We start from the raw sequence: 12,243 nt of genomic DNA, 5'->3' as shown, positions 1-12,243 counted from the left end.
GTGTACAGTGCAACAGCAAAGAGCTTTTTTACATTTTAGAGAAGTCAAGTTGCGATACCGAACAGGACCACATGGAGATGCCAAAAAAATCCTAAACCAACCGCCTGCTGACTGCTGCTGCATATATCTACTACAATACACAGATCCATTCCGTATAACTAAACACAGCAACATAAACATGACAAATCAAAGCATCGTGAATGTGTGTGGAAACAATGTGAATGTACGGAAATGTCTGTGCCTGTGATTACAATGTGCGATCAGTGCGACAAGAGCACTCGTACACGCATTAATATAACGGACTCACACGTGCTTACTGTACTCTATGACTCCTGTACGCCACCGCAATCGTCTTTACCTTGATTGCAGTCTTCATCCATCAAAACTTTACTAGCGAAACTGATTATCCAGTCGAGAAACCGTAGTTTGCGTCTCATCTGGCCATACAGCGGTGGGATGTGTTGACAATCCGTTCAGTCTGTACTTCACACAAGCGTGTGACATGTGAGGTAGAGCCCTGCATTTCAGCCCGGGCCCGACTTTTTTACGCCCCTCGAGCCGGGCGTCAGGCCAATTTTCACGTCATAGTTCAAACACGGGCCGGGCCTCGAGCCTGTTTTAGGCTTCTCCTTATTTTTTATATTTTAGACATCCGTCAATTAAACAAATTAAAACAATTCTCGGAAACAATACGAGAACGTGCTACCGCGACTGTCAAGAGCGGCTCGGCGGTGTTTAGTGTCCCGCAGCAGCAGTATGTATGGTGCGTGCCGTCAGCGCAGCTGAAGAGTTCTGCGTTCAAATGCAAGCAATAGGCTTAAGCTTGCCGCAAAGCACCGGCAAAAGTAATTACCATAAATATGACAGGGTGAAATAGTAAGAAGATATTTGAGTTATTTACTAATAAACTAGTGTTTTTTGAGTCGGTGTCGCAAGGATGAAGTTGCCGATCCTAACTCGCCATCTCCTCATTAGACGCGACTTTAGAGAGAAGTGCATCTTTACAAGAAGGGGGAAAAAAGATGGGCTCGGGCCGGTAATTCTAATAAGCTGTCGGACACGGGCCGGGCTAGGGCCTGAGCGTCTCGGGCCAGGGCCTAAATTTGAGGCCCGTGCAGGGCTCTAATGTGAGGGCTCGCGCTCTTCAGAGACAATTACAGAATATGACAGAGCTCGTGTTTAAAAGCGAAACACACTGGAATGAATAATTCACTGAAAACGCAACGCAAGTCTCTGTTCTCTCTGCAATCTCTGATGTAATCAGCCTGGTTTCCTTTATATTATCGCTGGTTTGGACGGACTGTTTGAATGCATTCGCTTACTGGATCATTGGACTAAAACTTTCCCGGAGTTTAGCGGCTTAAAATGATATAATCGCAAGCAGAGAAGCAAAATTGGGTTAAAGGGTTAGAATAGAAATTGTGCTGCAGCATATTAATTGCGTAAAATTATTTTAACGCGTTAAGGATTGTAAAATTAATCACATGCGTTAACGATGACAGCCCTAATATATATTTATTTATTTTTCCTCACACCATTGCAAGTTGACTTTTATGTCAGTTATCGTTGGCAGAGATCATAAAAATCTGTGGGCTCATTTAAATGAATCCCCCCCCGCTGGGATCTTTACATTTTTAGGCTAACCTGGAGGGGCTCTGTCCTGACTACTCTATAGTCACAGACGGTTCACTGATCTGACTGGACTGTTGTAGTCTGACAGATATGTCTAGTAAAGGGAAGTTTGAGGTCATGTGTTTTGCTGGATCAAGTCCATACCAGCTTTATTATTGATTGCCCTCATGAAAGCAGCTAATAGGATAAGAATGTCATGTCAGTTCACCCACCCACATACACGCACATCCTGAAACATACTGGCTCAATTTTGACATATAACTGCCCCACAAATTCAGGTGTGAGCAACAAGAACGACACTGAGGTCTAGCATCCCTCCCTGTCTGACATCCTGTTTTTAACTTCCAACAGACAAACTCAAGTGTGAGGAGGACCTCACAATCAACATTTGACACTGTGTGCCTGTGGAAGGAAATAAGACCATGTGTGAGAGAGCTCAACATGAGAACTCTTGTGTGTGTGAGAGAGAGAAAGACACAGTACAGTTGGCTGAGATTTATTGTTTCTGTTTTTATCTAGGTCATGTTCTGTATACAGTAAATTTAATTCAGGCTACTTCATTACTTTCATACTTTACACATTATAATAAAACAACTGTAATTGATTTTGATTGTTTTAAATAAAATTTAATTGCTACTTTTCTCAATATTGACAGTTGTCACGAATCCGGTCCATGGTCTTCCGTCTGCTCGCCACCAGAGGTCGCCTTCTGATTACATTGACTCTCACACCACACAAACTGTTGCACGTCACCCTGGACTACATTTCCCATGCTCCATTGCACTGATTGGACTCACCTGCAGCCAATCACACACACACTATATAACAACCACTCAAATCCTTCTCTAATCGCCGAGTATTGTCTGCGTTTATCACTCTCCTAGTGGTAGCACTTTACGGAGCCAGTATCCTGTCTGAGTTTAGTTTAGTTCCTAGTTCTAGTCCTGTTTCTAGTTTTGCCTGATTGTCTGTTCCTGATAACCTGCCTGTCTTGGATTTCTCTCTCGTCTTGTTGTTTGGACTCTGTTCGCACCTCGCCTGGATTATTATCTGTCTGTGGATTACTCGCTTGCCTCATACTTTGGATTATGTTCGCCATCGATCGACCTATGCCTGTTTATTGGATCACTCTTCTGTCTTGCCCTCTAAGTACCTGTTTGCAATTGTCCGACCCTTGCCTGTTTTGACTATGTTTTGGAATAAAGCTTTGCACATGGATCCACATGTTTCTCATCTCAGTCGCCACGTTTCAGAAGTAAAGGGGGCAATTGAACTCTGATTCACTCTGACTCTGAATCACTTTCAGTGTAAACATAACATAAAGGGTCATGACATGGATTTTTTGATATGTTCCTTGAGGTTCACTTATACTGTTAAAAGTATAAAAAAATTTCTTGCACAAAAATAGTTAAATATTCACAAAAACTATTATTTTCGACCCTCTGTCTGAAATTATGTTTTCGAGGGGGCGGCTCCTTTTAATGCTTGTCAGTAAACGGCCATTGAAGTTCATAGCTTAGAAAAAATTATCAACAGCCCCCTCATATTTCACATGAGTAAGTGTTTTGAAAACATCAATATAAAACCATAATTTACAGATAAAGCATTATGAAATTATTTATTTACGGTTTGTGATGAAGCTGCTGTTTCATCTTTCAACAAAAGTTTATTTATTTCTTATTCTTTTGCAAACTCCGTTGCTGTGCCTCGTTTACAAAACAATCTGCATTCAAATGCTCTGAACAAACATGATCCTCTGACACGATCTGTCAGTGTTTCAAATACAAAAAGATTTAAATTATTCAGCTTGTAAATGAGAGGAGCATTTTGCTCTTATATATTACATATTCATTATATTTTTACTTAACCTGTTGTCTTCAGTATTTAATGTATGTTTAAATAAATTTGTCATAATTTTGTAATAATTTGTCTGTTAATAAAAAGTTGACATAAAACTGCCTTATGTGCAGTTTAAAATTTTGTACAACTCAGTTTGAGTTGAACATTAAATTTGATGAATTAAATGATAATTAAAATCAGTTATTTTAATGGTTTCTATTTGCTTTTAATGTAATCGACCCTTGCATCAGTTGTAGACATGTGTCAGCTGTTACGGACTGAACACCAGTGGGTAGGGCCTAAAGTGTGATGATATCAAAGTATGTAAATATGTCTTGCTCTAGAGGCAGTCATATACAAATGTATTTTGCCAGTGTGATGTCACAAATCCCACAGCATCTAAATTAGCCATTTTTGGAGCTTGATTACCTAAATGTTTTTTTTGTTGTTGTTGTTGTTTTATAAAGACATTTTAAGCTATGACGCTTGCAGGATGTTTTATTGGTACAAAGACCACTTATGTGTCAAAAGATTAAGGCGAATCTGATTGTGACATATTGCTGGATGGGAGGGATTATTGCCCAGATGGTGTACATGTCATCAAGCAGGAGGGGAAACAGAGTTTTTGAGTATGTAAAAATTAAAAAAATTAATCATGTGCACAGATGAATCATTTTGAAGAGATGAAGAATTATTATTTATTGTAAGTATTCAGCTCCTTCATTTTTCAGATGATAAATGGTTCTAGAAACCACATAGCTCATTATATAAGGAACCAGTGAATGAAAACATGTGCACAAATTCAGACACTGATTAGACACAGACACTTTGGAGGTTACACATAAACATCTTTGTTTCACAAATACATATATAATTTCATCTTATAATTTTGTTTTATAAAGGCTGTTTTTTTAGGCTCATAATTGTTTGTCATGTTTAATTTACGTGTTCAAAATTATGTAAGCTTAAAATTCGCTGCAACCATTTCTATACTGAATTATGGTTGAAGGAATATATCAAAATAAGAGCAGATCCTTTAACAATTCACTTTCATTGCATTGGTGAGAGTAACATGAACATTCTGCCCAGCATGTCTTTACGGGTTTGGAACAACATGAGGGTGAATAAATGATGACAGAATGTTTCTTTTTTTGGATGCCTTTAAATGAGTTTCAATATGTTGATGGGAACATTTGTGGGATGAAAAAAAACATCTGTGCAGCACTCCATCAACTGAATCTCAGTGGTGGCTAAATAAAGGCCACTCCTGTGTAAAATTCTTATGACAACCCTGCCTTAATTTGCAAGTCAGCATGTAAAAGGGGTCTTACAGCAAGAGATTTACTGTAGACCTTTCCTTTGATTGGCAAAACCAGCTACCACTAGGCTAACATGTAGAACATCATAATAACACACTAAACTTTAAAGCATAGTCGTGGCGGCAATATCACATATTTGCAACAGTGTATAATAAGGTAACAAAAACACCATTAAATATATTCATTATTAATTTATTTAGGGAAAATATACCTATGCATATGTTGCATGTACTTTAGACTGCACATACTCCTATAGACCCCATGAAATATCCTGATGAGCATAGTTTTCAGTGATGTCATTACCTAGAAGTTGGGGTGGGGCATGCCAAAGTACTCATCACCATCCACAAGAGAAAGTCTTGTTAATTTTAATTGTGTGTATCTACTAAAAAGGCTTGGAGAAGAAGATTACTCTGGAAGTTTGGATAACTGCAATATTTTTTCTTATGACAAATGTGCTGGAGAAGTGTACCTATTGTTGCTGTTATGATGAATACTCTGATAACCAGGCTCTGGTGTCTTATTGCAGAATTTGGTTAAACTGTTGAGCTGAAGAGATTTCAATTGCTCACTCAAGTGACTACATTACCATAACTTTAAAGTTTATGTATATTCAATGAACACAATCTGAGACTGTTGGAGCCAGTGGATACTTGACCTCTGATTGCTGGTACAGCAGATTAAGTGAATAATGTGCAAAAAGAGGAATGCACATTTAATGCATACTAAATATGCTTTTCAAAGTGTGGCTAGTGCATTGCTATCTTTTCCCAGTTTTACAAAGAACAGGGTTCCTACGCAGTTTGGAAAAGTATGGAATTTAATTTTACTCAATTCCAGGTCTGGAAAAGTATGTAAAAAATAAAGTTTGTTTTCATGGCAGCTGTTTAGTGATTCTTTAGTGATTGTCAAATACGACTGAATGAATTCAAGGTGCACTTTTATATTATGCAAAAATACAGGTTATATTGCAGGTTTTTTTCTCAGGATATTCTTAGCACGATAATACAGAGCCTCTAAAAGGACCTTTGCAAAAGTAAAAAATATACAGAATTTAATGTGTGCACGAAAAACCATTAAACTTAGCATATAGGACAATGCACGCTGATTCATCTATTGCACCATCAGCTCATTTCACGGTGTGGTTTCTTGGCTGCCACAGAGTAGGCTATGCATTAAAGCAGACCCAAGGCCTTGAAATATGACGTACTGGCCTAACGAAAGCCACATTTTTTACTTTTTTTTTTTTTTACAGTACCAGGCTTTTTTTATAGACCATTGAACTTGGCAAATAGGACAATGCACACAGCCGTATTGTGCCGTCAGCCCATTTCATGTCATGGTTTCTCCGCCGCCACAGAGGACATTAGGCCTTGATATTAGAGGTACTACCCTAAAGAAAGCCAAATTTTGAGCAAATAGATCTCTATTAATATATGTGCATCCATGCTCTCTTTTTCTTCATAGTAAGATGGCAGTGACGCACAAAGGAAATGGGTTATATATTATATAAAACTAGAAAATGTAATGTGTAAGTGAGCAAAATATTCCCTTGCGCATGTGAATATTTTCTTGAGGGCACTAAAAACTTTTTTGTGTGATATCGATATATCGGCCGATATTCTTTGTGTATGTTATAGTACAGTACCAGTCAAAAGTTTGGACACTTTCCCATTCGTGTCCAAACATTTGACTGGTACTGTATATAGAATACAGTATATACATAAACATAATATATTTACATAAACACATTTTTTGCGATGATCACTCAAATGTGGTGATCAAACACTTATAATGACCTGACAAAGATATGTAATGATGGAGGCAGGGCATTTAACAATTTAACAATAAACTTTATTATCCAAAATGAGTCTGACATCAGTGCACTGAACAGTAAAGTTGAAGTTTATTCAACTTTAATTCAGTTTTATTCCGTTGAAGTTTATTTAACTTTGGAACATTCATTCACGGATTTGCGCTACTGTCTTCACACACAGACGAAACTTACTAGAGAAGTGTGACATAATATAGCCTACCTCATAAATTCACGTCTCGCACACTTTAATGCCCTTTAAATGTAACGTGTACGTTCCCTTGGAACTGGAATCATGGCGGAATATCATGTGAAGTCCACTTCGCAGGGCACTTACGGTCGAATAAGCCAACGCTTGAATGCTGCTGCCTGAACAAGAGACCTCCTTACTGAAGTGAAAGTGTTGGCTGGTGTCACTATCTTGTGAACGCGCCGGCGTATCTCCACCAAATTCGGGGGATCCCTTCAGCTGAGGAGCCCTCTCGAACGCCACCCTCCGCGCGTCGGTAGCCCCCCGGGATCGCTAGATCGGTCGGCGCCGGACCGCAAATTTAACCGCCCGTAACTCCCGAACCCTGGGGGCTATAAACGCGGGTGTGGTTTCATTCGAAAGAGGGCCTCGAGACGTACACTCGATTCGCGTTCGAGAGGGTTCCTCGAGCTGAAGGGATCCCCCGAATTTGGTGCGGATTCGCGCGCCTTTAGACTTAAGCTTTAAAGCATTTCATCCAGGTCCCAGTAGCAAACAATGGAGCACACTCTGCTGGACAAACTAAGTAATTACATAATTTCAAGCATTTTATCTGCGTTATATGTTCTGTAAAAAAAATTTCATATCGGTGGCATATCGGCGGCACATTAACCGATACCGATATATCGGCGACAGGCTCATATCGGCTGATAATATCGGCTAAACGATATATCAGTCGGGCTCTAGTATGTATGCGAGAAAATCAATGAAAAAACCTCTGAGAAAATAAAAATATTTACAGATGACTGTACTATATACCAAATATAAAGCTCAAAATAATGCTTTATGAACCATTTATGTTAAATATGGTCTGAAAATTTACTGAGAGATTTGGGAATTTGAGTCTGGAAAACTATGGAATTTTGAAATGGAAAATGTGTAGGAACCCTGAAAGAAACAAAATAGATCAGGAAATCTTAGAAATGTACATTGTTACATCCCCACTAAGCTTTTCTCTCAAAGCGTCACAGAGACGAACTCCGTGGTTCCCTCTTCCGACCATCAGAGGGCTCCCTGGTTTAGTTGTTTAGCAATTCAGAAAAACTGTAATAATGAGTATGAATTTATTTCATTTTAGACACAAAACAGTGTGTTTTATTTTACTTAAAATACAGGCGTTTCATTCCTGAATAAATCCGAGTCTTTGAATGAATCGTTTGTATGAGTGGTTCAATTACCCATTTGCTTTGCTCCTGAACAAATCAGCATTTTGAACGAATCGGTTGAATTGATGACTCTGACTCATTCATCAACACTGACTTGCTGCCACCTACTGGCGATGTAACCTTCATAATTCAAGTATCCAATTGTTTAATTTTGTCACTCATTTCATATTTTTGTAGGCTATTCAGAATGTTTTTGTTTAAAACATGTTCCCTCTTCCGACCATCAGAGGGCTCCCTCACCCGAATATTGACTCATACACACACTACATTTCCCATCAGCCCCGAACCTGGCACTGATCACCTTGCCCAGCTGTAGCCCATCAGCTAGACTATATTCTGTTCCCTCCATTTCATTGCAAAGTCTTGTTTTACTACAGTTAACATTTCTGAGCGTTTATCTCCATATTGCCTGCCTGTTGTGACCCTGTCTGTACTAGGGATGGGACGATACACCTACCTCGGTCCGTGTACGTTGCTTTCATTCGCTTTTTGATTTAATATTGAAAACAGAAACATGAGAAAACGGCCAATTGTTTCATTTTGTTACTCATTTCATATTTCTGTAGGCTATTCAGAATGTTTTTGTTTAAAACATTAATCTCATTCCATTATGCAATTGCTGTGTTAATGCATTTACTGCCATCTGATCAGCATTAATTGTGTAAATACATCTAAATTCAACTTAAGATGCAGCTTCTGTGCCACACACAGTGCAAAGATGGCTTTGATTGGTACTGATGTAATTGGTAACACCTACAATGTCATATGTTCATTCATTTTTTTTATTTAATATTGAAAACAGAAACATGAGAAAACGGCACCATTTTCATTTTTTGTTTTTTCAAAAACATGAAAAGACAAGAATTCGCCTTAATTTTACGTTTTTACATTCAGGGGTAGAAAATGGATAAACAGTTTGACTGTTCAATTTTCACGTGTGGGAGGGAATTAAACGCCCCTTTCCACTGATTGGTCAAGCAAAAAAGAAACGGTACCGTCATCATGTCGTCTTAGGTTCTGTGCAACAAAATAAGAGTCCTCCGCTGTTAAGGTGTTTATTGTAACTCCTGCATTTCATCTCTCTGTCATCAAACTGCATTCTCTGTAGTTGCCCCCATCTATAAAAACAGCATATATTATATACATGTGTAACATGCCGTTGGATAATGACAGTATCATATAAACTTCTCTATGAAAAAAAAACCTCGAAATAATCAAAACAGTAAGATAGCTTTATATTCACACTAAAACCGATACTGGTCTGCGCTTCACTATAATGTAAATGGCTGCGTTTACACTTGTATCCGGATGTTGTCCACATACACATTGAAAAGTGTAAATGCACTTCTGATCGGAATGTTATCCGATCAGCGTGTCGTGATAAGATATAACTTCACAGCCAACTTTTTTTTTCAGATAAGAAATGTAACTAGTGATACACTAATAATATTAGGAAATAAGGAAAAGGTAAAAGTGCACCATAACTGCACGATGGCATAACATCTCTAGCTAAATCATGTTATTGCCCAGACAGCCATGGTACAAAATGAATGGAGCAAACTACAATGACGTAGTGCTTTAGAAGATCACTTTGGTCTTCCAAACAGAGACAGCTGGTTATCCCTAGGTCGAAGTATAAGTGCAGAGGTGACCGTGCATTCTCTGTAGTTGCCCCCAGACTCTGGAATGAATTACCTATCACAATCAGACTTGCCCCCTCTGTATCTGCTTTTAAATCTATCTTAAAAACGTATTTGTTTGATAGGGCTTATAATCTAAATTAACATTCTCCTGCCTTACATTTTATTGTTTTATTATACTTTGTGTATTTTTAAGTAAATGTGTTTTTGTTGGCTGCGTTTACACTTGTATCCGGATGTTGTCCACATACACATTGAAAAGTGTAAATGCACTTCTGATCGGAATGTTATCCGATCAGCGTGTCCTGGTCCAGAGGTAGTCGAGGACGCATTGTGAACGGATCTCAGTGTAATGTAAACGCAATCCAGCCATCGTGTCTGCATTCGCAGGTCGACATCATGCAAAATGCTGTCCCCTCTCTCCCGAACTGTCAGCAGAAGACAGCGCTAGTGAGACTTGTGCATTTATTTTGATTTGTAAAATGTCCCGCGACTGAAAATAGTTTTCAAAAGAAAACAAACCACTTCAGGTCGACTTTGCACCACAGACTTATTTAAATATTGTGCGGGAAATACAGATCCAGACAGAGAAGTCAGCTGATGTTGCCAAGTGTAAACATGCTGTGTCCTGATTGACTGATGATCCGATCTGCTTGATCAGATCACGGAGATCGCATGTTAATGCCAAGTGTAAACGCAGCCTATGTTACGCAGCTTTGCCAAACAAATTTTGATAACTGGACAGCTAAATAAAATGTGCGGTGCGCCAAAGAAATAGACTAAAAGGGTAATGTGGCTGCAGATCTGAGGTACATAGCCTAGGCTACATATTTCTGCAATAAGAACCTAATATTTGCCATATAGAATCTATGCCTACACAGAAGTAAGCCCCGTCTAGGCGCTGCCCCAGTATGGTTTGTGTCAAGCCATCAGTCTGGTTGTTTGATGAGAAGGAGATGAACGCAGGAGTTGCAATAAATGCTTTAACAGCGGAGGACTCTGATTCTGTTGCACAAACCTGAAGATGACATGATGACGGCACCGTTTGATGCTTGCTTGACTAATCAGTGGAAAGGGGCGTTTAATTCCCTCCCACACGTAGAAATCGAACATTCAAACTGTAAAAAAAACACACACACACATCTTAGCAGTCATTTTTCCTGTTTTATTTCAGTTTTCAGTAAACATATAAAACAAACAGCCACAAAAAGTCCAATAGAAAAATACTTTTTGAAATAAAGTGCCTTTTGAAATAAAGTGCTCATCAAACTTGTTCCATTAATAAAATAAAATAAAATGAAGAGTCCATGAAAGCTTTCTTTAACATCAAACTTAACTTGAAAGCCATTCGTTTGAATACTGGACTGCATTAAATAAAATATATAATAGAATTAATAACAATAAAAAATGCTTCTTTCTGTAAGCTAAACTGGCAAATTCTACATGGCTGTTCTTGTTAATCAAACCTATTGCTTGGAAACGTCAAGATTCTTTTGCAAAACAAAAGCTGGTCAATGTGTTCTGAGGTGAGATTGCTCCTCTGAGCTGTCACAACTGTAGAGAACACCCGTTCAGCAGAGACGCTCATCCCTGGTATTAGGGGTGTGCGATATTGAAAAAAAATTATATTTCAATATTTTTTGAGATATTTTCGATAACGATAATTAGACGGTATTTTGCCGAGTGTGTTATTGTGCTGATATCTGACTACCATGGACAGCTGCAGTTTTTGATATTCTTCATTCTATGTGGTCAGTTCACATCAGTGCATACTGTTTTGATATTTTAAACATAAAACATTGAATACTGATGTTTGAAATTATTTTAAAAATGAAAAAATACTTTAAATGTGAAATTAAAACCGCCAGTAGGTGGCAGCAAGTCACTGTTAATAAGTGAGTCATTGCGATTGAACTGAATCATTTAAACGGTTGATTCATTCAGGAACAAAACACCGTCATTGCTCAGAGACGCAAAACTGTTCTGTGGTGGCCAGTACTGCCGCTCCCTATACGCAGAGTACGCAGTTTGCGTAGGGCACCAACTCCCAGGGGGGGCACCATACCAGTTGCTAAAAAAAAACATTCGTTCTATATTAAAATTAACATATACATAAATAAAAATCTAAAGATGAACATATATATATAATTATAAAAAATGCATTTTACGGTGAAGGCTAAGCACATGTGATGCACCATTCCCGCATCCGTGCCCACAACCGCTGGCACCTCATAAAAAAATTTAAAAAAACACTCGCACCTCATGTTTGCGGCTGAATGCAAATAATCACAGTTGATGGACAACTATGCCGTGAAAAGACATCAGCGATCCGGCGCCGAGAAAAGGAAAAGAAAAAAAGATGAAGCCCGTGCATCACTTTCAGGTAGCCTACATTCATAATCCCGCGAAACTTTTTTGGATAATTTAACCACCAACAACGCATCTAATATTCTCTGTGACTTTCCATGTTCCCTTACAAAAATTAGCCATGGTTTTACGAATAAAACCAAAAATCATGGTTCTTGTAGCCATGGATGGTAACCACAAATTAACCATGGTTTTGTTACTTCAAATACACTGAAAA

At 38.5% G+C, this 12,243-nt stretch overlaps 1 pseudogene; it reads left to right on the top strand.

Annotated features, from left to right (window-relative positions):
* Positions 1 to 12,243, top strand: part of LOC107691474 (meiosis 1 arrest protein-like) — a 54,257-nt pseudogene that overhangs the window by 16,703 nt on the left and 25,311 nt on the right.

Source organism: Sinocyclocheilus anshuiensis, unplaced genomic scaffold, assembly GCF_001515605.1.
Source record: "Sinocyclocheilus anshuiensis isolate Anshui unplaced genomic scaffold, SAMN03320099.WGS_v1.1 scaffold514, whole genome shotgun sequence".
Lineage (NCBI taxonomy): Eukaryota > Metazoa > Chordata > Actinopteri > Cypriniformes > Cyprinidae > Sinocyclocheilus > Sinocyclocheilus anshuiensis.
This window is presented reverse-complemented; position numbering and strand designations above follow the sequence as displayed.